This window comes from Ambystoma mexicanum, chromosome 6p, assembly GCF_040938575.1.
Source record: "Ambystoma mexicanum isolate Mex_15411 chromosome 6p, UKY_AmexF1_1, whole genome shotgun sequence".
In the NCBI taxonomy this organism is placed as follows: domain Eukaryota; kingdom Metazoa; phylum Chordata; class Amphibia; order Caudata; family Ambystomatidae; genus Ambystoma; species Ambystoma mexicanum.
Window position 1 is genome coordinate 187359741 of NC_090935.1, and position 26137 is coordinate 187385877.

The window sequence follows — 26137 nt, forward strand, 5'->3', positions numbered from 1 at the left end:
TCTGCAGATACAATACGCCAAATTCAAATTGTCAGGGTTAAATTAAGAGTTGGGTCACGACTACACCTGACCAAACCTAAGGAGGACCGTACGGTTTACCAAAGAACTTACCTAACGAATTTTACCTTGTGTTTGGTGGTTTCGACAAATCTGCCCGCCTCAAAAATGGACCCTCGTCAAGATGCTGTGTCAGACCACACGACTATCGTCCAAGGATCGGATCGTGCAGCGCTGCCGAGGTATCGCGTCTCGTTCGGTCGGGCCTGCAGTATCACACCGTCCAATCCCGGTTCGATAGTCTGCGTCAATCCTTCAATGATCCGGCATCAATCTTGAGGGTCCCTATTCGGGCGCCAACTGTGAAAACAGAAAAATAATATGAGGCCGGGAAGCCCAAAAAGAAACACACCAACACAGGTTACAAAGAAACATACAAGTGCTTTATTTAAAAGCTACAACAGTTACCAAGTCAATTGACAAACGGATAGCTATTTGGCTCTCAGAGTAACATAACGAACTTCATCGAGGGTTCGATGTGTTAGTGAGAGACCGCACATTGGAATACCCAGGCTTTTTATACAATTTGTCCACCCCTTGGCCAACACTCTTGCGGGTTAACCATTCTGTGAAACAGGTCTATGGGTTCCTTGCCAGGTCAATCCTTTAATATATGCATTTCCATTAGTTTCACTGATATAGTTGTACATTTACATATAGGTTAATGGTAGGACAAGGTCTCAGTTCGCGACCCCGACAAGTGGCCTGCAGGCATATTAATTATTCATGCGTACGGCGTCACAACGGTCAGAGTTTTACTCAGAATGTCATTTGGCCTCCATCTTGATGTTCAGGGTGACTTCCATATAACAAGAGAACCTAACGTGGCGGCTTAATCCAAGATGGCGACTTACATTACTTTCTCTAAGGTCAAGACCTTGCCATGGAGTTTGTTCGCATATGATGTTTAGACAACTTGGCGTAGGCCAATACACATACAATTGTCACGATAGGAGGCATAATATTGTTTCTATTCCGACATTCTGTGCCGACTGTGTGGACGCTCCCTTGGGAATGGGGACTACATTGCAGATGATGTACAGAAAGTGAGAATGGGTGACATTGCCACATGGAAGGATGTTTTACCATCATAGTTTTGCGATATGGACCATTCACGCAGCTACTCACATATCCTTCATTGGCGGGTAACTGCACAGGCGACTATCATTCTTTGATGAGTGCAGGCAGACTCCATGGAGGATGGGGAATACATTGGAGACAATATGAGGATATTTCCAGTTGGTGTAGTATGTTGTGTTGTTCCTGTAAAGCCCCTACTGCCTTGTATGCATGGCTAGGGCCCTTGGAGCAAACAGTCTGGCCAATGGTTGAGAACACGTATCATAATGTTGCCTTGTTTGGGTCCATTAAAATACCCATATGTACCTGTAGTCAGGAAAGCTACATGGCCACATGTTCCCATGCATGGCTCCAGTGTCTTCTAGTGGGTGTGTGCAAGGACCAGCCTTTTGGGTGCATGGGGAGAGGCCATAGGATGTTGTGGGTTGCCATTGTGTTTTGGCAGTGGGTAGGGGTGTCGGTGGCAGTGGTACGTTTGTCGAATATGGTATGTGGTGCTATGTTCCCATGCATGCCTCCATTGCCTTGTAGTGGTTGTGGGCAAGGCCTAGAGATTTGGGGACATGGGCGAAGGCCATAGGAATCTGCATGTACCCAAGAGGCTAGGGCTTCTCCACAGCCTTGCTTCAGGGAAGGCAGTAAGACATTGCCACATGGAAGGCTTTTTTTACCATCACAGTTTTGCAATATGGACATGGACCTTTTATGCAGCTACTCACATATACTTCATTGGCAGGTAACTGCACAGGCAACTTTCCTTTTTTGGTGAGTGCAGGCAGCCTCCATTGGGAATGGGGGTGAATTGGAGACAATATGAGGATATTTCCAGCTGGAGCACTATATTGTGTTGTGCCTGCAAAGCCCCTACCTGTAGTCAGGAAAGCTACGTGGCCACATGTTGCCATGCATGGCTTTATTGCCTTCTAGTCGGTGTGTCCAAGGACTAGGCTCTTGGGTGCATGGGCGGAGGCCATAGGCATCCACATTTACCAAAGAGCCTAGGCCTTGGGCACAATCCCCCAATGGAATGCAGCCATGTATGGGACTTCTGTGATATTGGTATGTGGATTGTACACATATGTATAAAGAGTGCATTCTCTTTGCCTTAGCTCATTTGGATAAGTTATTATAACCATACCTTCTGAAATCCCACAGACTTTTACGTTTGTAGATTTACTGTGGAGGACATGTTAGAGTTCTTATAGCAGCAGTGGTGAGACATGCCACCATTTGCCTTTGAAATTGTGCGGCCATCAACAGAGCCTTGCTTCAGGGAGTACAGGAAGACATTGAAACATGCATGGGAGCACTGTCATAATGGTATCTCGAGTGCACACATATGTTTACAGTGTGCATTTCATTTGCCTTCGCAAATGTTGTTAAATTATTATAACCATACCTTGTTCCATTCCACACACTTTTCAACATGTGAATGTCCTAAGGTACACGCTTTTGTAGAATCATTATGGAGGATATGTTAGACTTGCTACAGCAGCATTGGTGAGATATGCCACCATTTGCATTTGGAATAGTGTTTCCTTGAACAGAGCCTTGCTTCAGGGAGTGTACTAAGACAGTGGGACATGAAAGGATTTTTTTACTGTCACACTTTTGCACCATGGTCCATGGCAGCTACTGACATATAATTAATTGTCGGGTAGCTGCATAGGCGACTACCTTCCGAGCCCATTGGGGATGGGGAGAGTATTGCAGATGATATCAGGATATTTCCTTTTGGTGTACGATATTCAGAATTGTGCCTTCTTGGAGTCTGTTCATGTAGTGATATGTAACTCCAGCATACACTCTTGGAAATATGCATGTCCCCTGTGGGTGCTGACCAATACAGAATGGTTGTGGAGGGCATTTTGCAGTTGGTACACCACCAGAGGTGGTGTGAAGTATCTGCACTTGCATATGGTGTACGTCATTAGACTTATTGCCATTCACGGACTAACATTCCAGCATTTGTGTTTGGTATGGTGTGCCCCTGATAATACCCTGTGCTTTGAGAGTGAAGGAAGATATTCCGACATGACACGAGTTACTAAGCATTACACAATTAAAGTATGGATAATGTAGAGAACGACCCACATACATTTGCACCAGACAAAATCATCAACACCATTAAGTTCCACCACATACAGGATGGCAGGCCATCTGACTGTTAGCTTTCTTTTGCGTACTTGTTGAGATGGCCAAAAAACGTGGTTGGGGTTCCTATTGTGTGCAATTGTAATGTGTGCATCGCTTCCATTACCTATACATGTGGGCAGCATACACCATTGCAACAGTCACTGGCATAGCTGACTTTAATTGTGGAGAGTCATTGCTCATGGCCTTCACTCCAGGTATCTTTGTTTCCATTTATGCCAAGCGTAGCACACTCTGTAATGTGAGCACCTACCTACGGAAAGAAACAACATAAACAAAAGCAAAGGGAGACATTTGCACAAAGAGCATACAGTTCCAGAAAATTCTCATACTTTACCAACAACACTCTGAACTGTTGCACATGCTTTATTTTGTTACAAAATGTTCACGAGAATGTGTAAGGTGGCTGCAATCACACTCTTTTATTTCACAAACAAAATCCAGTGTGCAATGCCGTCTGTGCACTTCTGTAGTTTTTTTGTCATCTAGCAAAGTGGAAAAAATTGTACTTTGTGGTCCTTGGTGGGCCGTGTGGAAGAACACATTTTCTTTGCAAGGTAGACAAGGTAGCTGCTGTTGCCTCTGGAATGCCTTACATAAAGAACGTTTGGAGGTTGGTTCATATTGCCGGAACCGCAAATGGACATACAGGCCCATATCGGTCGGCCCAGATAACAATGACGGAAAACACATAGCTTATGGTAATCTTGCAATGCTTGGTCCACTATCCATCTGTTGGAAAATTGAAGGGGTGGCAGGCGCAGTAAGGTGCAAGGTACCTGAGAAGAAAGAGGAATAAGAATAGATGTAAGTAGCCATTATTAGTGGCAGCGTACAGGACAAGAGTTTGCGGGAAGGATGTCGTAATAGGTGGCTGCCTCATGGACCATGTAGTGTGTGTTATTGAGTAGTGTTATATGTTAACCCACTGCTGTGCTCTCTGTTTTGTAGGTGATATTGTCCTTGTACGGCTCCACACAAGCAAAATGTCTTTGGAACATTGCCACTAGATACTCCTTTCATGTGTTTCCTTTTTACAAAAAATAGCAGTGCTAGCAAGTGTTGTTAGACCCACTGTACAATGTCTCTGTGTGTACCCAAATAAAAAAAAAAACAACCCTCATGGGGGTCCCCTCAGATTGCAGGAGAATGCAGGAGCTGGTTTGCTAAAAAATGCAAAATTGAAATGTGAGCTGTCGATGTTTGTGTGCCAGTTGACTGCTGCATGCATCTGTGGCTGTTATTACTTTCAATACAATGAGGGTGCGTAGAGTTGGTTATTGTTTGAACAGGCATAGTAAGGGCAAAACAGGGAATATAGCACTGCAGGAGTGAGCATAAGGTGTGCTGTTTCACTGCACGAATTGCATTCCCTTTTCGTCTTCTCTTTTATGTCTGGCTTGGCAAGGACTGGGGAAGAATGGCAACAAAAGGAAGTACAATCATAGTTGCAATTTACGGGGAATGGTGGAGACATGGCATTGTAACGGCACGTGCTTACTGCCGTCACAAACCTCCGTACAATGCACACAGAGAAAGTGTGCGGTAAAGTAAGTTTATAATTATGCATACAGAACTGCATCTTAATACATTTTGATCATAATACACATGTGCTGTAAAGTTGTACTTGCATAATTTCGGCAAATTCCTTGCTTGTATTGGGTGGGCAACAAATTGCACAGTACGGTGTATGGAATCGTTGCAGACTACCTTAGGGGCACATGGGCAGAACAACTGCACTGTAAGTTATGTGTCCTTTTCTTCTACAATTCCATACAATGTCTTCCCTTGGAGCTAATCATGCATCCCACTCAGGGCTATTTTACAATGAGCATTTGTCCCCGTTGAAGGAGAGGTATGTTAGGTTTTGCTTTCCGGAGATGATGCTGGAAAAAAAAAGGATTCAGCCGGCAACGTGTTTCGATTATACCATGCATTTCCGAATATTGGTAATGTCATTACGGTGAAGTTAGTACGGCATATAAGTAGAGATGATGGTGCCATACAAATGCTGCCCTGAATGCACACATGACACATGGCACAAAAAACATAAAATGTGCTTTTACAGTCCCTAAGGAACATTTACATGTGCAGTGTGTTACGAGGCAACGGTAGACGATGGTAGACTGTGTGTCCGCTGTTTTAGCATACGTGGGTGGCTGGGCTAACGTGCGCAGTTTGGTGTTTTGCAGCATGAACATGTTTGGGGCTGTCGTTGATCAAAGAAAAGGAATTACTGCATATGTCCTTCAAACATTGTAAGGAGGTTATGGTGTTCAAATGATGTTTCCATTTTACAATAAGAAATGGACAAAGAAGTTTAAAAATGCAGCGTTTGAAATATGGCTGCCAAGCTATGTAGCATGTGCTGCAGGGAAATCTGTGTTGTAGACCTTCTTTTGAAATGGTGTACATAACAATGAAGATGACCTAGTGGCCTAAATGATGCCAGTGGAGTGGGAGGAGCCAACTGTTGCAGCTGTTCGGACAGTTTCGTGAGATATATGGATGCATTGATCAATTTGCATGGTTGTGATTGTGCAGATTATCGTGTAGGTAACTGTAGTGTAGGGTGTTGAGTGTGTCAACTTATTATAGGCTTAGGTGACTAGTGTACGTAGCAAACATGTTATGTATTGTGTGGAAGAAATGGCAGGCAATGTCAACTGCAGTGGCTAAGGGGTAGGTGGCTGTGTTATGTGTAGGGTTTCTGGTATGTGGATAGATGTTTTTATGCATGGTTGTACAGTGCAGCAGCAGTTGTGGGCAGAGTGTACAATATTGAGTGCATGGCTGGAGCCCCTACACTGTACTGGGTGTAGAGAAGTGTGTGGGGCGTAGGCAGAAGCTTTGTAGTGTAATGTAGGTGTGCATTGCAAATTGTTGCATTGATATGTGCATTAAAGAAATACGTGCACACATTGCACTGTGGACATTGTAGAGAAGAATGCAACCAATAATTGCATACTTACTGTTTGGATTGGGGTGGTCCTGTGCAGTTTTTTGTGTAAAAATGTGAAACGTTGTAGTAATCGTTGCTGCATTATCTGTGGGAAAAGAGAACAGAACATGTTAGAGCAGGTATTTTGTTACTTTGCAGTACACTACATTGCATATATTTATTTATTTTGTGGACCCTCATAACTAGTACTTCATAAGTACTATGCTTTGAACCAGTGTACTGTGTAATGCGTGCAGTTCTGTGTTTCTTTGCATAATGATTGGATCTATGGGGAAAGAAAATCCATGCTGAATAAAAAAAAAGAAAACTTCCACACTTCTTTGCTGCTATGGTGCACAATGAATTACAGGAACGTTTGGAGTGGTTATAGCATGTTTTAAGGTGTACTCTTGAAGTAGGAGGGAATGTAATGGTTTACGATTTCAGGCCTATGCATTTTGCTAGGATAGGTGGCATTGTATAGCAGTTGGTGTTTTGTAAATGTTTACCTGCTTTGTTTTTGTAGCACTGTTTCTTTATGCGTTCAGTTGCTGCTGGTGTTTTGCAAGTATTGTGGCATTTTACTGTGCTACTGCAGAATTACAGTCGTGTTGCAGGTTGAGTTGGGTTGTTGTAATGCAGCCAATAATATTGTAGTATTCTGGTTGCAGTTAGATACCAGGTGGCATATTCTAAGTGTTTTCAGTGTCCCGTTTCTATAGGGTATGTTTACAAACTTGTGCATTCCTGTTGCTACTTTCACATTTGTGTGCATTCGGAAGTGGTGGTGTACCATTATGGGTTTACATAGTGATAGTTCCATATGTATGGCATTTGCATGAGTATTCTTAGAGAGGCAGGGACTCATGTGTGTACTTGGTGGTTTCAGAGGTTACTGAGGATAGTTTTGAACCCTCATACTTATCACTTTCCCTTTTACGAATCATGTGGAAAATACTGCTACTGTCATTTGTGTACATGTATACTTTGTCTGAGTGTACTCATTGGGTTTATTGAGGATAACATTATACAACACATACTTTAATGGATTTCTTGTATGTAAATGTTGTCAGGATTGCTTACTGCATTTCTGTGAAGGACGTACATTTGCACACAACTGGTGTGCGTCATTTAAATACATGTGTTCCACAATTGCTGGCATTTGGAATAGAACATTAATTGTTACATTTGCATAGCAATTAACACCTGTTGTATTAGAACATTTGAAAGGACCAGGTCCTTCTGTGTCTGAGTACTCTGATGAAAGGGTCTGTGGTGTGTTTGAAGAGCCACTTTTTTTGTGTCTGGAGTTGGGTATGTCTTGTCTTTTTTAAGCCTTTTGTCTGTGCTTTTGGTAGTTGATGTAGTTTGAGTTGATTTCAATTTCTTTGGTGGTACTGTTGCCAAATTATTTAGCACTTCTGATAGAAATAACTTTCTTTATCAAAACTTTGAGTTTGTGAGGAACAGGGTATATTTTCAGGTGGGGCGTGTTGAGTGCATGTAGTCTATTTTACTCTATGATGCAAGGAATGTCTGCGCTGACTGCAGTTGCATCAAAATGCACTAGATGTAGTCCTTACAGTGTACATAGCCGTGACAGTGCTACATAACTCATGCCTTCTTTAAAGACTGTTCTGCTAATATCAATCCATGCTTGATCTAAGGTTAGACCTTGCGATTTATGAATGGTTACTGCATAAACTAGCAACAGAGAAAACTGTTCTCTACATACATACATGTCTTTGAAAAGAAGGAATTGAGCCATTGAGCATCCTATCTTTTTAACTTCTGAAAGTTTGTCAAACTGAATGTTGACAAACTGAATGCTGTCGTCCCATGGGTATGTGTGGAAGCCAACAACTGTACCAAGTGCTCCATTAAATAAACCTTGCTCAACGTCAAGCTTAAGCTTTAGCATTACCCTACAGTTCATTCAATATATAAGTAAGACAGAGATCAGTTCACAGGTTGCACTACACAAAAGGTTAACAGTGATTGAAAACCATCTTAAAATCAAATACTTTTAATAAAAAAATACCATAGTTAAAATGTTATTAAATCGACAGGTCATCAGAATCAACAAAAATGTTATCATAAGACACGTAAAACATAGGAAATCATAGATTACAATCAATGATTGTTATTCTCAAATTGATCTGGGTACACCCAAGACAACTCATATAGTCTACCCCTTTCTCATTTGTCAGATAAAACAGTTTGCGTTCTCTGTTCAAATCCAGAGAAATGTCTCAACATGTTTCTATTGTAAGGTATTTAATCAATGAACATTCATCAGGAGAAATAAATAGATCACAGAAATCCTAGTATAGACAAACGTGTCCCGTTTTTTAGAAAAGCTGGATTAGTGCACCTTAAATGGTGCTCGTGGGGGCTCTCAACTTAGTTGCAGTAGGCTGGTAGGTAAAACCTACTTGATATCTGCTGGTGGCAGAAACCACTGAAGCAAAAAGGTTGAGTGGACTGGGTGTGTACAGCACACGATACAACACTGTTCACTGGATGTTAGGCTTCAACCATAGCTTGTGTGGGGCAGAATTAGATCATCCCTGTGTTCTTCTTAATTTGTGGACCCGTCTGTTCAGTGCAAATACACCACTTCTGATCGCAATCTCGTCCCCTATGGTCCAGCTGGGCACAACCCACACAGGGAGTACGTGCATGCGGTGAGAATAGGAGCCGTTAAAGCTTCCTCTAAGTGGAAGCGTTGGTATCAGATGTTCCCTTATCACATGAGCAGATGCAGCGCCTGCCAACGGTTCAGGGCAGTCAGCTGTCAAACGCGAGACACACTCCTGAGTTGTTTAGAAGTCGTCATGGAGACCTGGCCCATCACCACTTACTCTACAGTTCACACATCATGTTAAAATTTTGTCCAAACCAGTTGTGTTGGAGGTAGAGTTTTCTAAGGTATTGAGTCGTGCTATGGCTTGTTGACACATAGGCATTGTCATGCCATGTACATCTAGTTTGTCTGTGGTGTGGATTTTTACTAGTGGTTGGGTTTCTTATTTTTTTAGCATTGTTGCATTGAATTGTGCACAGCCTGCTAGAGTTGGCATTAAGGACATACAGCTGACAATTTTGTGAGCTAATTGTTCCATGACATCAGTAGCACATTTGTTATGCCTGTACAGCTCATGGATGCATCTAGTGTTGAGGGTAGACTGCGCCTCCTTTGATAGTACACCAATCTGTATGTTTTTTTAAATGTTGGCGTAGGTGACGTCTGCAGACTGAAGCATGTTTTGAGTTAGTTCTCTGTATTAGAAATGTTGCCAGAGATTTACATTCCCAATGCTGCCAAGACTTTTATGGCACACTTTGTGTCCTAAGTTGTTATAAGATTGGTTCCCCTTTGACTGGTGTTAATTGATGGAGATCTCCGAAAACAATTACATGTTTTCCTCCAAACAGTTCTTTGTAGTTTTGAGGACCTCTTGTAATCTGAGGTGAATCAAAGCTAACATTAGGTGAGAAACTATGTTCACCTCACCGACTAGAAGCATTTTCAATTGTTTCAAAACTTTCCGCAGCTCCATAGCAGATTCTGCTGAAAGTTTATAGTACTATCATTTGTTTTGTTGTTCTGCTGAAGGAGCAGTAATCGGTGTAGAGTGACTCCACCTATGTTGTAGGCAGCTAAACCTGTGGGGGCGTTTAAAACAGCTGAAAGGTTGTTGTTTGTTAATTGTTGGAGGTATTTGCTGATAATCCTTATTAAGAATGTTTTCCCTGACCCAGCATCACAACTTACATACAGCAGTAGACGTTTGTAGTTGTCACAGGTACAAGTTTTCCTTTCGTGCTGTATACCATGTTCAATGTTTTCACTTGCTTCTAGAAAATAGGTATGCTGCTCACTGTTTAGTTGGGATTTCAGTACAGCCAACTCTTCAGCAGATTTCTCATACTGAAACATGGTGGTGGTTACTTCCGTCATGGCTAATACTGCCTCATTTGCTATGAGTGGCTGTCCAAGTGGTTCTTGGCTGCCTGTTACAGAAGGTTCACTGCTCTCAGAAATGTCTACATTTAGTTGTGCTTGAAGTTCTTCTTGTTGGGGTTCATTGTCTAATATGGTTTTGTACTGTGTAAAGTTTCCATCTGTAATTGTACTTTCACTTGCATGGAAAGCATCTTCATAGGAGGCGTTGGTGACTAATACATCTTCTTTTCTCCATGGTTTGAAAAGTGGCAGTAGAGCCATGTAGTTCAATTCTGTGTGTTGAGAAGTTTGTAAGGACAATTTCATATAATTAATGAGGATGCGTTTAGTTAAGTTTCACCAGGCTGCCTTCACAACTTTTCACTCTGTATCAACCTTTTTTCTCATCTGGTTTACTGTTACTTTTGTATGAAAGGTTTTGGGCTATCTGGTATTGGCACATTGCTTCTAAAGTAATACTGTTTGGGTAGTATGTGTCCAATAAGTTGATTTGCAAAATGTCCTGGCTGTTGAGATCATTTTTGGCTATTGTTTGTATGTTTTTTGTATGATTTCAGTACTCTCTTTCTGGATGCAGCAGGACCAAGGCTTAGCCACACTATATTTGCAGATGGTTAAGATGCCTGCAGCTTTGTAGGTACCACATTCTCTATGGGACAGCATTTTTATGCCAAATTGGTACCATTTTTGTGACAGTGTTTTGACAGAGGATATGACATCCCAGAGGTCTTTGAGCTCTGTTTTCTCTGTTTTGGTTAAGTAGGCTGTGACATTATGTGCAATTGCAGTGGAATTGTCTGCAATGTACTGTAGATCAACTATACTGTAGATCAACATTAGCATACAATAGTAGGGTAATTATTGCATTGTACTTTGATGCTTCGCTCCTTTTTATGTAGTATGCATTCTTAGGAGATTTCCCTTTCACAATGTGTCGAACCGAAGACATGAAGCTGTTTACTTGCCCTGTTGCTGAAACTGGTCTAGGGAAACCAAAGTGGTATTTGGTATAGTATTTGCCTCTGTTTTCATATTTGCGCCAACAATACTTGCCACACTTGTGTCATTGGAAGTGCAAACTTTGTGCATGTAGGTCACTATGCGTAGTTTCTGAAGGGATTTCGCAAGTGGCATATTTGTGAATGAACTGCAAAGCAGTTTCATCAATATCTCCTTACCAAATTTAGGAGCATGTAGATGTACTCTGGCTTGATAGTCTTTTCTCCAAAAAAAGTGTTCCACTTCTACGAGGGGAGGAAGTGCTTTATTGCAGATCAAGTGCAGCATGGCAAGGAAGTGATGATGGAAATAGCGTGAAACATTTTCAGGATCAAGCAAACCAAGTTCTCCTGGTGTTTTCATGTCTACACCTGTTTTGTTTGTGTTTGCTATGCGTAGGAAAGTGTGCAAGTCTTCCCATGCATACTCTGCACATCTTGAAGTAATAAACCAGGTGGGTGGACCAAGGTTGCATAGCATACACCATACATCTGCGTGCCATCGGAACCAGTACTCTTTCATACCACACATGTTTGCCAAGAGATTTGTAATACTTGACTGTACAACTTTGTCCTTGTTTTGCACCTTTTGAAGTAGCTGTGTAGCAGACATGTTTTGAAAATGGGAACCTGTTTTCAATGTGTGTTCAAATCCATAACATAGCATTGCTAGTTCGCATTCAAAGAGGATGTGGAATATGTACTCCACGTTCTGTCTAAATCTAGGGTCTTCAGAATACATGCGTAAGCAGCGGTATGCAGTTATTTGGTTGCATCTTTCATCATATATTCCACCTTTTCCAGTCGGGAAGAGTAGAGGAAAGGTTTGTGCTTCTAAACTTTTTCCCCATATACTGATTGATGCTCCTTTGGCTTGCCGCATTTGATATGTTTCTAGTGCATCGTCTATGGTGTCTTTGGAGTGCAGTGGGTGAATTGAATAGTCGTCTAAAATATCGGAGGCTGCAGATGGATGTAGACCTGGAAATTGGCCAGTTGTTGAGGAGTCCTGAATTATTTTGGTAATTTCTCTCAGGTTTTCTTCAATGTTTATTTCTTTGTAGTATTCATTGTGGTTATTAAGGTATTGCAAGGCTTCCCTAACTTTGTTTAGGTCCACTAGTCGCTGCCAAATCTTTTTTGTCTTTTGTAGGTACACCATTTAGTAGGATAATCAAAGATTCTTCTATTGGCCTTTGTACTCGTAGAGTGTCTACATTTTCTTTCAAATCTAAAGGCAAATATATTTTCCCACGATTGCCTTTCAGTAATTCGGTGGGAGGCAATTTTGCAGTTTTCGTTTGAAGTCGTATTATTGTTTGAAATGGGTGCAATGTTTGGATTATAATGCTCTCATAAAAATTAAGCTCCTCCGTTGTGTTTGGCCGTGGAAATACTTCCAAATTATTACTGATTGCCTGTGAAGGCATTTGGTTATTGTCAAGTTTTGCAATGCAGTATGTGTACAGTATGGAGGTGTTCTTAATTTCCTATTTGTTTTCAGCTGTAAGGTACAGAGCTAATTGAAAACATTGTTATTCCTCATTGTTTTCTATTTTCTGTATTATATCTATAGTTTTGGTGCTCTTTCTATAGAAAGTTCTATGACAACACACACATTCTTGGTTAGGCATTTCAGCAGATGTGCTTTTGAACTTTTGTATTTCTTTTCTGTATGTGTGATATAAAAGGTTGATAGCTGCAATGTTGTCCGTACTGTTTTCTGAAAATGGTGGAGTTTGTGAATGCTCGTTCCACAATATTTCCTATGGATGTGCTCTATTTCTTCGAGCACTTGTTTAGCTGTACCGTGTAGGAGAATATCAGTTAGATGTTGCAGTACTAAAGCTGGGCTTTTTGCATAGTACAGTGTGTAAATTAGATTTCTGACTGTTGAATGGTGGGTTGCTAACATTTTGATATGGTGGAAAGTGCTTTTGCAAGCAGGTCCATAAATACAGGCTAAGGGTTGTCCTTGTAGTCCTGTGTAGTTGTGCACTGGACAGGAGTCCATAATTTTTAGTAGTTTTCTTTTTCTTTTCTCGTTGCCTTTGACATAGTGATTGAGGAACTGTGCAAAGATTTGAATAAGCATTGGCAAACGTTGCACATTGATGTGCAAGGCCATTTGTAGGTGAGGCGTGTTGGTTTGGTGGAATGGAGAGTGACGTCTAAGTTTGAAGTGGGTATTTCTAAAAGCAGTGTTTATTCTTCCATTATAGTATTGTGTATCTTTTCATACCCTCGTCCATGCCGATGTAAGGCAATTTGGTTTGTTTACTCTTGTTTGTATGATTCTTCATTGAAGTATGGCTCTGTGTTGGTGGTGTGACTCCACTCACCTGTATAGATATGCCCGACGGTATCTATGCTGATATTGCGTTTGTTTTGAAGTAGTGCTTGCAATTAATGTTGTAAGTGGTTTCATTCTGTTCAAAATTACTATAAACAATTTCCGTTTCACGCTCATTGCACTGTCTTCAAGAGCTTCAAGGATGACTTTTCTGCGTTAGGTTTTGAGGGTTGAACGTGATTTCTGCCCTCGGTGTATAAGGTTCTGAAGGACTGGATTAGCTCTTCTCTTTCAACTTTCTGTAGAGGTTCTGCTTGCAGTGGAAGGCTACTTTCTATGTTTTTAGGTTGTGTGGCTCTATTTCTGAGTTGCTTTCTACAGAGTTGCACTTTGGAAGGCATTGCAAAGTAGCTGTTGGCGAAGAAAGGGAAGTATGGGTATGAAGACTTTCAAATGTATATGTGTGTAATGTGCATGAGTGGGTCAATAGGAGGGTAGGCATATAAATTGAAGTGTGTCACTGTGTAATGGCCTCTAACTTTCGGTTGGGGACAGTATCTTACTATGTGGGGATTAGTCTAATGGTGGTGACATAACAAACACAGAGCACCTGTGGAGGTTTCATGAGGAACAATGAAGTACATACTGGTAAATTGCTGCAAATCTATATGCTACAATATTCCATCCATCCAGGAGCTGCCTCACTGGATTGCCTGCATCAAACCGCAAAGGACAGGAGTCCTATGTGAAGCGGGCACCGTAGAGAGCTACTGCTACACTCAACCTACCTCGGTGAGCAACAAACTACGTTCTTTCTCTTCCCACCGGCATCCTGATCAGCTGATAGCCGATCAGCTGGAAGCACACACCAGCCTGATTCCAAAATGGCTGACCACAAACGTGGCATGTAAGCAAGGCCAGCCTATGGTTGCTAAGCAACTCGTTTATTTAATCCCCCACAAGCCCCAGCCAGCAGGTGGAAGCCGGCCCTCCACGGCGAAGGCACGCTAGGAAAAGGCCTGTTTCTGAGCCTGTTCTGAGCCTGGGCCATGAACGCTGCCCCTCGGAGCTGAGAACTCACCCAAACACTTTAGACCATCTGTACAGCCTGCCTGGGCATGGCGTCTATTCACACCCCCATGCACCTATTTGCGTCACTGGCCATGTATCTATTGAGGCACTTCATGTTACCCAGATGGATAGTACTTCCTAACATAGCTGCTGCCGTGTGAGTAAATCTGCATCCTGACATTATTACCATATTAGTACATGTGTATTCAGTTAAATTGTGAGGCAACCTATGCTATCCTGAAACACTGCATTGCCTTATAGTATATACATATGCCGCTATGTTTACTAACTGTAGCTAAACCTTGAGCCTGCCCCCATAACAGAGCTGTACATGCCTAGCTACTGCTGCTGCCCTATTGTGATTTGCTCCTAGCCATTGACTATATCAACCACCCACCTTCTTTACTGCGGCTCTATATAATATACTGCCCTAAAGCATTGCATTACGTCTAGCCTATTGTGCCCCATTACTTGAGACATGTATTTAGCCTGCCACGTGGCTTAACTCTTAGGTTGCACATCTAGCTTAATGTGTCTTATAAATTGAAAGCTACATGCCATGCTTTAATATATGTGCTATTTGTATTTTACCCACCTGTGCCTTAACCTTTGAGTTATGTATTTAGCCTGCCATGCTTCAAAGCATCAACTTTCATGTCCTACTACACCATTCCATGTTAGCTGATGTGCTCTACTGCACCAGCCTGACATTACGTGATCAAATGCGCCCAAATTCTAGGCCACTGTGTATTATTGCTTGATTGTTGCCTCTGAAGCCTATTGTGTTCACTCTTCAATTATGTCACCTCTAGTCCTCTATGCATTGTGACCTGCTCATTTACAAAAATGGGTTGTCTAAAAATAGCATTTCCTCTGCTTTATTTTTAAATGCCCCATTTTTTGAGGATCTGGGTCAAAATCTACATTTAAAAAAATGAAATTGTCACACTATGAGAGGGAAAGGATAGAGAGGGAGAGTGATGGGTGAGATGTGAGTGATAGGCAAGAAAGCAGAGGGAGAGCAGTGGGTCAGAGGAGAAAGTGGTGCACAAGAGAGCAGAGGAAGCAGTGATGTGATGGGCCAGAATTCTGAGAGCGAACGGAGGTACAGAAAGTAGAGGGAGCATGTGGTCAGTGAGCCAGAAAGCAGAGCGGAATCGGATGGCCGGAAAGAGGTAGTGAGCTGTAGATTGGGAAAAAGGATGAGGGAAGAGTGCGAAAGAATGGGAGAAAGGATGCAAGATGCAGAAGCAGCACAAAAGAATGAAGGACTGTATATTGCGGGAGGAATTGAGAGTGTAAGGTGTGAGTTGGAAGTATGATTTGGAGTGTGGCAGGGGCTGGCAAATGCAAATTGTGACTTGACAGTGTGACATAGCATGTGAGTATTTGTATGACAGAGAGGTTCAGGAATGTAAGTTGTAATGGGGAGTTGGAGAGATGTGTGTTGGTGAGAGGTGTGTTGGTGTTTGGGGATTGGAGAACATAGCACGGGGACTATTTTCAGCATTGCAACTGATAATGATCAATTTAGTTAATATAATTAAATAGGCATGCACATTAAACCAAAAATGTAGCCAAATCAAACACTGTTCTGCCAAGCCAGAGACATCTGGGACTCTTCCTATTAAATTAATACAAAAGATCCATAATAATGATACCCTGGCTCTCTTGTAGCCTTGCATTCTGCCTCTTTCCTGCAATGTGGCAATCTTATACACTCCAGTTAATAAAAAATAACCTGCAAAAATCCTGCAATAAATAAAGATTTGTGCCGCAAAATTTGCCATTGCATGGTGCAAAATCCTGGAAGGTCTGATTAGTGTAGGACTATTTACTATTTACTTTCAAAATGGAGTACTTTGCATTGTGGAAGGATGACAAAAAGGTGTGGAAAGATGTAAAGCATGCAAAGTAGAAGGTTTTTGTGTGTGGATTTGCATGTACTTCTCTGCATTTATATGCTTGCTACATGAGTGGCACCATTGTTTCCGGTCTTTAATTCCTTATGCGCATTTATGAATGTTACAGTTGTCAATGCACACATACATTTTTTTCTTTTTTAAGTAATGTTGTAATCTAGGAAGTTTGAAAGGTAAGTGGCAGGAAATGTTGTTATGCATGCACTGTATGCACTTGGCTTGGTTTGGGGGGATACGGGGACTGATCCTTTTGTGTGCGATTTTTACAAACTTGTACAAGGGGGAAAAGCATCATGAACTTGACAGAACAAAAGAACAGAGTGACCGTGTGCTTATAACAACAGCTGCTATGGGCAAATGGGAACTTTTCCAGTCCCTTCCAGTGTTGGAGCCATTTCAGGGTAGGTGATGGGAGAAATAACACTATAGAATTTGAGTACATCGTGGAGATTCAGTGCCAGGTACCCTGGTGCAAAGAACTTATAACAAAGTTGCAAATGTACTGTACAAAAAGTAGTTATACCTATGAGGCGTGGTGATGGGTAGCGATGTCGATGTATGTAGATGCAGAATGCGTAAATCGTTTTACAGTACTTTCTAGTGCAGGTGCTTTTCATTTACAGGACACTTGACCTCTGCGTGTTTAATGGTTGGAATGGACTGTTCAACAGAGGTGATAGAGTTAGATGCAGAATTCTTGGATGTAATTGGTGGATGCGTATGGGACCGTTTAACAGTAGCCAATGAGGTAGTGCTTGGAAAACACTACTGGAAAGGGAAGAAGGACTTGCTCTGCTTTCGTGGGGTGTGGCCCTTGTGATAGTTGGGGAAAGTGCACGTGCTACATGCTGTTTTTCTTAATATGATTGCCATGGAAATGGGACTACGGATTATCGATTTAGGTGTAAGTCTGCTTTTCTGCTCATGTTGGGATGTTCTTCCTGACCCATGAGAACCTTAGTGCTTCTTGTGTGAGGTTTATCAGTGGAGCAGATATTTTTTTCCCCCTACTGAAATTAGTCTTCTGTTCCACAATGTAAAATGTAGTTTGCAGAAACTTGTGTAATAATGTAAGGAAGAAAAGAAAAAGTGGGGAGCAATCCCCAACAACTACCACACAAAAAGGTATTTCTTTACATGTCGCATAACACAAATAAAAATAAAACACTTTTCAGTACTACCAACAAAGTGGCCATTCTCTATCATGCTACAAATGTTTTTGCGTAGCCCCCCACACAGGACAATAAGTTTGCGAAAGCCGCTGCATTTGGAGGTGCGTATGTGCTACATCTGGGTCTTTTCAGGGTGGCTGGAATGAAAATAGGACTTTTCAGGAGTTGGAATTGCTCAATACGATTTCCTGGGTGTGGTGTGTAGCAACAGATTGCGCTAGAACATGTGTTTGCAAATAGAAGTGGAGATGGCTACGGGTATGGTTGTGCCATTCAGTAGGAGGACTATATGGCTTTTGGCGGACTCCTGAATACATTGTGTACAGGTTTACACAGAACGCTGTGCACTGGCAGCACACCTGGGGTTCCATAATGTCGATGTGCACTGGTACGGAATACGTGGGATCACGTGGGTCCACTTTGGGCCAGTTTGGTGACGCTCGCTCATCCAGACATTATTTTTGTTCATTGTGGAGAGAACAGCTTAGGACATGTTAGAGGCATCTCACTGTAGTTCGCGATGAAGGAGACATTTCGGCAACTCATGGAAATGTTTCCAAGGTCGCACATCATTTTTTCTTGCATTTCCCAGAGACAGATGTGACTGCATTCTTCCTTGTGTGGGCCACACATGGAAAACGCACAGCACAATGTGAACAAGGCTGTTTGTGCCTTTTTGCGAGATGTTGGCATGTTCTCCTTCCATATTGAAAACATTACGTTTCGTAGTAGCAACATTTTTCGTTCAGATGGCATTCATCTGACTGATGCTGGCAATGAGCTGTTGCTGCGTAATATCCAAAATGCAGTGCAGTGTTTCCTGCAAGTGAAGCACACATTTTCCCTGTGGGTGTTCACCACTTTGAACGTTGCAAACACAAACAGCACAAAAAGGCTATTTTCAGAGCCACCACTTCATTTTTCGAATGCGTACAATTTTTTGACGGAGTCCCACCGCCCATTGTTGACAGCCGTGTACGCGGCGCTCATAGGCTGCGCCACCGCCTGCAGGCTGTAATTCCAATTCTATTTTTGAACAGTGCAAAGTGGCTTTTTGCCCTGCCTTTTCTGGTTGTGCTGCATTTTTCCTATTGTTATAAGACATGCCACAGAAGGACAGGAATGGAAGGAGGTTTGGCAAAGGGTACCAACCACAGGGATAAGACATCGCACGCGGAGATGTTGCGTGCACCTTACTTGGGTAGCGGGCACTCTTTGTCATGCTCCAGACCGGAGCCTCAAAAGCACTTTGAAATTGTTCCCCCCCTGCACAGTCATTAGTTTTTCTTTGTCAATGTTTTTGCGCCCAATGCCTTATCTCTTTAGGGTATTCAAAAAATGAAGAGTGGAACTCTTGTTTGCTGAGTAGAACAGATTATTTTTAATTGTTTGTTTTCAAAGCTGTAATCTGTTTTTCTTTTTGAATATAGATCTTCGGTTCACAACTTAATTGAGACCCTCGACACATGTTTCACTGTCTTATAAACATTTCAGACAGTTCTTCAGGAGGGAACATTTTGGATCATCAACTTCCATTGTTTTAGCTATTTCAGTTTGCAGATTTGCTTCTAAGTTTGCTGCTGTTGGTTTTTTTTAAATCAAGAAGTATGTGCCTCTCGCTTTTCGCTTCACAGTTGGGTATGTTTTACCACGGTCTTCTTTGTTCTCATACAATCCTTTCAGGTAAACGCGCAGCTGTTAACCTGCACGACAGTGACCTTTGAAAGATATGGGTCTGTTGCGGTGAGTATGGCCTGCAAGGCTGGTTGCGGGATGCGCTGGCACACTGAAGTGTCCCTAGTGGTGGCAGGAGCAGATGCACAGGATGCTGTAGAGGAAAATAACCTACTGCCTTCTTGGAAGTAGACAACCCTCCGAACAGCTGCCTTGTGGTTCGAATTCAGGTCCCGCCGCATGGAGGTGGTGCGGTAGCTATACAAGCCAGGTTTTTCATGACTGAGTACTACTGTACTCAGTGCAATTTACCTGCTTTGCACAGGATTTGGGCACATCTCCAACATTCATAAATTGATTCCACACCCACGACTCATGCTGGCTGCAGGAAATGGAGATTCCCTGTACTTTTTCCTCGTTTCCTTTTTGATGTCCATCCACATTATCACACCTGTTCCCTTGCTCAGGCCCTTCAGAAGGAGGTGGTGGTGGTGAGGGTGTGGGTGCACCTGAGTCGGAGGTAGCAGCAGAAGCCCTGGTGGCCATTACTTGGAGAGGTACTTTCCAGGCACATAATTGGTCAGAAAACACTTTCTGCATGAAAGAATGTGCACTGCTGCTCTTCTCTGGAAAGCCAAACACGGATTGCAGCGCAGTTGTGGGGTTTGCCCTTTTATCGGACTGATGTGGAGCACGTGCAACCGGAAAGTGGCCCTACATTTTTCCCTACAATAACTATATGCAGAAGGGAGCACATAGTACTCCTGTAAAGGTGCACTCTCACTGTAACACGCCATACATTGCAGAAAATAGTGCTTTTTCGATGTGCATGGATTCAGATTGTGTCTGCCAAATAAGGGCCCATGCGCAGCGTGGTTCCTTTCCAATGGTGACGTCGCCATTGTTCTCCATATTAACGGCTCTCCGTGGAATGCATATTGGTCAGAATACTTTGTAGCCACATGCATATGTCTCCTACAGATACCCTTGGCATTCCCTGACTACTTAAATGTACGACACACGTGCACTGAACCTTTCCAGATAAGCTTGGTGTGTGTACGGTACACTAGGTGGAATGTTCATGTGCAACGGTACTCGCAGGACGTGGGTGAGCGTTTCCACCTACTAAAACTACATAACACGTTTCTTCACATACCTTGTCCATGGGCGGTGTTACCAGGGGTCACAGGAAGAGATACACATGTGCAAAGTTGTGCGACTGACAAACGTACGGTCCTACAACTACTTACAGCCGGTTCTGTTCATGGAAACATACGCCCCATAGTGGCGTCCTATGGATGCTTCCATTGTGATTGCGCATAGGGCAGTCAAGTGTGGCCGTCATATGACTCCTCCATTTCCCTCACGTGCGATCATCTCCACCAGTGCTGTGCCCTTCACAGTTACAATGGGCTTCTTAAAACAAAGGAAAAGTAACATATACATTCAGTAACTATTTACATATCAACCTTTATTAGCACACATTCATAGCCACTATTCGGAAAGGGAAGGGCGACCAAAAACAGATACATATACCTGGGTTTTTGGCACTTCTGCAAGTTGGTGGTGAGGGGAAGAAGGGATTGAGGTCTCATCGAAGTGTCTCTCATGACACGCAATCTGCGGGGATGGGAGGCTGGGAAATGGGAAAGGGGGCATATGCCGGTTGGGCAGTTGTATCTTATTTTCTCCATAATATGTGTTGCAAAATTTTTCAAGGTGGCTAAATTATTCATCAATTCATACATTTTGGCGTCCAGGCAGTCTAGTTTTATATTCACAGTGTTTCCTTCAGGTTCTGTGGCCGTATGTTGCTGTGGAAAAGGTGCCACTTCTGGTGTACTCCTTTGAATTCCCTTGTGTTTAGTGTACATGAGCAATATTTTGTAATTGTGTTACTTTTCGCACCGCGTTTCCTACCTATGGGGTTACTATGGTCACTCATTTCATCACGCGGGAAATTCTCCTCCAACCATACTAGGGTGGTCGGCATTGCTGCGCACAAACAGAAAACATCATGCTTTCCTACTATTGTATGCTACAGGACCTGTGCAATTATAAAATAAACGTTAGTGTACTTAACACGTTGCAGTGAAATTCTGCTCTCAGTAGTTGGCGTTCCTAACTCTTCCTCTTCGTCCTTTGTTGGAATGTGAAGCAGGTGTGCGGTAAGAGTGTTGAAGGCAAAAGTTAGTTCTCTTGTTGGTGCATTCCATTATGCTGCAAACCCTATTTCTTTGTGCTGTTTGTTTTGAAAGTACAGACTTTGTGCAGGTACTGCATTTTCCATTCCCATTCACGCATTTGCTGCTATTTGTATATGTTTCTTGTCTTTGCTGCATGGTACCACTTTGTACGCTGACCCCTCCCTTTCACGGCAGGTTGGACCCTACCGATGTCTGCGAACAGACGCACTGTTCGCAACCACTGTGGCTTTTAGTATAGAGCCACCGCCTTCAGTATGCTGTACAGTACATTTATACAAACTAAGAGTATCCTGTTAAAAACCTATGAAATTCAATGAAAACCCATTATTAAAGAGACGCTATGGTTAAGTTGCACTACTAAAACCCTATCTCCTTTACTGAAAAATCTATGATAAAGGAACTTTATGGTTAAAGTGCCCTATTAAAAACCTATGAAATTCACTAACAAAAAACATTGTTAAAGGGACGTTATGGTTAAGTTGTGCTACTAAAAATCTATCCCCTTTACTGAAAAATCTGTGCTGAAGGAATGTTATGGTTAAAGTGCCCTACTAAAAACCTATGAAATTCACTGAAAAAAAATGTTGTTCAAGGGACGTTATGACTAAGTTGCCGTAAGAAAAACCTATCAAACTCAGTACAACAACTATTTGAAAGGGACATTATAGTTACTTTGCACTAATAACAACCTATCCACATTATGGTTACAAGTGCAACCGAAAAACCCCAGAAATTCACCTAAGCTAAGCAATCATAACTCGTGCAACCACAGTGCACTGCTAAGACTAACACCCAGGACATCAAATATGACATCAGAAATGCCATTGATGACATCACTGATGACATCACATGTCTGGCTCCCTCTTTTTTTGTTCACTGACATATCTAGGCCAGGCGATTTTCTTCAATGACAGTCAGGAATTAAACATTGAAAAGGTACTATATGTGTAGCCCTTACCCTTCTCATATGTTCTTACACTACTTTCCTTAGGGGTCAGGGACATCATATGATACATATGCATAGGCGAAGAAGCAAGGCTGACACACAGCAATCATTTCTGTGCATGAAAATAATCAGTTAGGTTATCAACACTTTTTAGTAGTACTGCTGCTTTTTTGCTTACTTTATTTTCCCTGTATATGCCTGGATATGTATGCGTTGTGGTCTCTTTATGTCTTGTGTGTAGTAGTACAATTATGTAGTAAGGGAGGCATTGGTAGCTACTTATTACATATATATGCATCTGTAAAACACAACCTAACAATACATTCAATTTGGACTATTCCCAGAAACCAGATAGTGTCTATAAAGAAAAGCAAATGGCGTAATATCTACTAAAACGCGTTATAACAACTATCAGTTTCTTAGTTAATGAAACATTATACAAATGGGAATCAGGAGTAGCTATGGGATCATAATGTACTCTCCCCATGACTAACCCATTAAAGGGACAATAAGAACATAAATACATTAAAATACCGGACATATTGAATGTTATATTTTGGACAAGATACATCAATATGTTTCTGATTTGTAATGGAAGGGAAGACTTTTAGAACGTTTTGATTTTTTTTTAATGCAAATACATTTGATGTTAAAGTTACTATTACATGCAGTAAAAAAAGGTTTGCTTTTTTTAAAACTTTGTATTTAGATGAATCATACAATGATCTATACAAAAATACACTTCAAGCATGTATAGAAGCAGAGTTGTGATACATGAAACACATATTGGACTATAGTCAAACTTGATAAGGGAATTCATTCATCCATTGTTAAAAGATGAATACATATCCACAAAAGAGTAAGAACCCTGCAGAATGTATGGCACCCTAGCCATTTAGAAAGGATTCCAATAAATAAGTTATGTGGACAGGAACCACCTGTATACTTGCATAAATATTATCCATCTAATTGATATGCAATGGATAGAACAGTTCTTATTACTGATTTTTGTGGAAAGAAAGTAAGAGCAATCAATGCATTAACTGCAAGTGTATGTATGCTTACTATGTTACAGAAGTCGGATAACATAGATTGCTCATTGGCATTGCTGAATAATATTGAATAACAATGATTTATGAAATGTGAGATAAATAACCATCGAGATCAAGAAGAAAATATTAAAGTAAAGAAGGGTCTATGCTTGAATTGTAGGAGTTATGCACAGAAGATACAAATGTAATGTGGAAATACTGCTATGGCAAAAAGGAGCTAAGGAGATCTTTTACTTCAGATACAAGGGCCATGAACTATATTGTTTCTAATAAAATAATATTCATCTTGTTTGAGATATGGTATAGGAATTTCCATTATATTATCTCTGATAATTTAAACTAATTTGCCACTATATGTATAAATGCAGATCACCAAGAAGCAAATACATTAGTTCGCTTCCCCCTCTATAGATTGATGAATATGGCTAAAACACACACACACACACATACATACACACCTTACACACTACACACAAACACACACACACACAACAACACATTGATAATAGGTCTCATCATAATTGTTTTCTTTTGTATTATGGTGGGCAGAATGTATGAGGAAGTGGAGCCGTAGCCAAAGTAACAGGAGTATCTGAGGGGGTCTGCCCTATTCAGCCAACCTGGTTCTACACATTCCACAATAGATTTCATTCATTTCCTTATCAGACCTTTTATTACAAAACACTAAGTCTATCAATATGGCTAAGACATCTAAATTTGATCATGGCAATCTAGTCCTGGAGTTTTAACCTACTTTTGGTGAAGGTAGAAGACATGATCCTGACCTAATGAATCTAGAAATTAATTCCAGGAACTGATGGAAGATCTCCCATGCAAATGCTTGGTGATTAATTACTAATTTGAGCTCTCAATGGGAGATGTGGGATACAAATGAAAAATCTTTGATTTTGATTTTTTGGATTTGTAATGCGCACAGAACAGAATACACTGTATAATGGCACAGATGACGATTATGAGATAGTAGATATAACAAGTCATACCAACCCTCATCCTATTGGACAAATGCCTATTTGAACAGGAATGTCTTCAATGCTCGACGAAACAGAAGAATCAAGGTCATAGTCCTCAATTCAAGTGGCAGAGAATTCCACAACTTTGGGCCAAAGACAGCAAACTTCCCCGGATATGTTTAATGAAACAACATGGGAGCTCATTACCATGTCAACTGAAAACAATTCAATTTGCTTGCGACCCTTCATGGTTACCCACCAACACCCTGAGGGTCAGACGCTTCTCCAATCAGAGAGTAAGGTGGCAGATTTATCTCCTCAGATGGGACCTCTGTGTAGAACAACCTTCATGTCTCTCAAACTTGAGCAGAACCACCTCCAGTTCTGGAAGCAACTAAAGACCTTGTTTTTCATTTCCGCTTTCTCTCTTCCTCTCTCCTGCTGAAGCACCTGGCTGTTCCATGCACCGGTCACATTGCCACCATCTGAACTCGGGCCAGGTTCCTACATGTCGATTGCCTTCACACTGCCTCTGGGCTCCCCAGACCTTAGGGATCTGTATCTGCAACCCTACAGTCCCTTTTCTCTGCACTTATGAGCCACCCGCTGGCTGCACTTGTGAGTTAACTGCACTTCTCACTTTCCCTCCCCCCTGGCAATTCTCCCCTTCCCTCTTCCCCTCACTTGCGTGATCTGAATGACACAAGGCCTAGTAAGATCATTATGTTGTCCTACCTTTGTTTCTCCCTCCTTTTCTTGTCACGCCTAGAAACAATTTTGTACAGGTGTATTATGAATGCCACATCACATCATATGATATTAATATTATGACTAAAAAGAGGAAGATTAGGCAAGCAATAAGGAACATACAAAGGTATAGGGAGATTCACTAGTCAGACAATATGACTCAGATAAAACAGATAAACAAACAAAATAAACACAATATAAAATACAATATGGGCAGGAAAATCCAGTCGAGTCAACAAATGATAAAGTTGTTAATTGCAATAGAGACTAGCGGAAGATGTAATCTCCGTAATAGCGACAAATATACTCAATATACAAATTAAGTTAGCTCTGTAGCAGAAAATACATGGGTGATACACTTCCAGAAAGTCTATTATGCAGGTAGTGTTGCTTATTATTCCAACTATAATCATCATACGTATGAATTGTCGCTGAATTTTGAAATGGAAGATCTACAACATTCAATCTTAAAACTGACAAATACGGGTGCATGTGGTCTAGTTGGTGTTCCTCATATAGTCCCTAAATCGGACACTAATTATAGCACATTATTAAGTAAGCTGATAACCTGATTTATCCTGGATGTACAATAGCTAATAAAAAACAATTTAGCAGTAATCAAAGACAGCTTAGAGTCCAGAACTAGAATGGTTTTGACTCAAATGAAAATAGTTGTAGCATAATACTGCTCTTTTACACTACTTCCACTACTTGTGTCAAATTTTGTCTGTGTACTGTGTGCATAAAACATCTTTAAAGTCTGCCAACTCAAATAACAGTTTCATATTGATTGATTGATATTGCATTCCTATCGCGCTCGTACACAAGTGTTTCAGAGCGCGACAAGGCAAGGGAGGGGAACAGGGGTGAACAAAACAGCGA